This window comes from Propithecus coquereli, unplaced genomic scaffold (assembly GCF_000956105.1).
Source record: "Propithecus coquereli isolate 6110/MARCELLA unplaced genomic scaffold, Pcoq_1.0 Scaffold70, whole genome shotgun sequence".
In the NCBI taxonomy this organism is placed as follows: Eukaryota; Metazoa; Chordata; class Mammalia; order Primates; family Indriidae; genus Propithecus; species Propithecus coquereli.
Genome location: NW_012153063.1, coordinates 1,498,079 through 1,500,039, shown reverse-complemented (window position 1 = coordinate 1,500,039; position 1,961 = coordinate 1,498,079). Strand labels below are relative to the sequence as shown.

Genomic DNA, 1,961 nt, shown 5'->3' with positions numbered 1-1,961 from the left:
TCTGAGTTCTCCTGTTTTGTAACATTGGAGTTTTATCTGAACACTAAACATTTTTTAAAACATAAGGATATTGAATAACAAAAGATTTAGAGCAAATTGTAGGTTTTTTGATATGTTTGCACCCGTTGAAAAAAGAAGCAAAAAAATATATGGAGGGTTTTCAAACAAGATCTCTTGTTTTGGCGACAATTTTTAGGCACAGCCCACATTCCCCTGAGGTGGGTGTCTTCAACTCATGATTGCATATTGGTCGTTGGACCAGTATATGTTCAGAGAGAGGCCTACTCCTCCAGGACAGGTCTGGCCTGGTTCAGCGCTGTAACCCCCTCCATGGCTTAGCATAGTGGCTGGCACGCAATACCTGTGTGTATAACAGCTAGACCTTTATGCCACAACACTCAAGGGCAAGAAACATCATTTTCCAAATCAAAATCAAGTCACTGCTCTTTGGTATGAAATTCAGACTGAGTTTGAAAAGGACCCATCCCTTGGAGACAGACAGAACCCACAAGGTTGTTACCCTGAACAGGCCCTGATATGAGGTACCATGTGGCCACCACTTGTTATGCTCTTTGCCTTTGGTTTGGGGGCCCACTTGAAGACATAGGACTCCGTGTCAAGACTGGACACAGAAGTCCCTGCCACACCTGTGGCTGGTCTCCCTGGTTATGCCACACAGCCGTTCTCTCCACTCAGGGCGCTGCTAATAAGGGCAGCCCTGGAAATAACCCCATATACCTCCAATCCCAGTCAGGCCCCTCCCAACTTCCTGTCCAGGCTCCAGCCTCTCCCCCTTCAGGAAAACTCCAGATTAATTGTTTGATGGACCTGTCTGTCCTTTCAGATGAAGGCCTAAGTAGGGTTGATTAAACACAAAAGTGTTAGATCTGCCAAAGGAGCAAAAAGAGCTTAGACCTTGGAACACACACAGGTTGGACAAGGAAACATTTAAATTCTCCCATTGCTGCAAGAACAAGAAAAAATTAATACCACTGCAAATTATCCTGCCATATACGTTTGACTCAATGAAATCCACCACGAAGTTTCTTGTTTGGTGTTGTTTAGGGTCCGTTTAGCCAAGGCTGAAAAACTGGCTGTTTCTAGTCACAAAACTCCCCCAGCACAGAGATGCTAACTCCAAATTGCCTGCGTTTTATGTTAATCAGTTAAATTGAAAGTACTTTTACTTTCTTCAAGGCTTATTCCCCTCAGCATAATAAACACAAGTAAATCTTGGTCTCAAAACTTGCTTGTATGTGAAAACCTTGCCTTAGAATGAGCATTCGGGGTCTAAATTCTTTCCAGTTGGAATTTGTCATCACAGGAAATGTCGCAGATGCAAAGTTGCTTGCCAGTTCTTTCCAAAAGTTGTGACTGGTTTCTGCTTTCACTTCCCATTAACTAGTCCAAGTCTTCACTATTCCTCAGGTTTTCTACCCCACCACCTCCTCCTTACTCTAAGTGGGTGAACTTGTCCTCAACTTCATGCAGAAAACAGAAGCCTTTGGACACGACCATCTCCCCACACTCACCTCATAACCTTTTATTCTTCCTCTCGGGGAATGAGGGATGGCTTCTTGCTAAGGCTGCTTCCTTCACTTGTGCATTTTCCTCCTTCTGGTGTCTCTACCTGGGGACTGTTAATCAGTTAGCAATATTTCAGTTGTTTGTGATAAAAAACTTAGCTTAAATAGGCTTTATTATCTTATATAATTAACAACCCAACCAAGAGATCTATGGTACAGCATAGTGACAATAGTTAATAAAAACATGCTATATTCTTGAAAATTGCTAAGAGCGTAGATTTTAAGCATTCTCACCACAAAAAATGATAAGTATATAAGGTAACGTATATGTTAACTAGCTTGATTGAGCCACAACATATACATATCCAAAACAGCATGTTGTACATAATAAATACATACAATTGTTATTTTTCAATTAAAATAAATTAAATACAA

General features: G+C 41.3%; 1 protein-coding gene across 1 annotated transcript in view; it reads left to right on the top strand.

Annotated features, from left to right (window-relative positions):
- DYTN (dystrotelin) overlaps nt 1-1,961 on the top strand; it is a 68,303-nt gene that overhangs the window by 726 nt on the left and 65,616 nt on the right. The window lies entirely within an intron of this gene.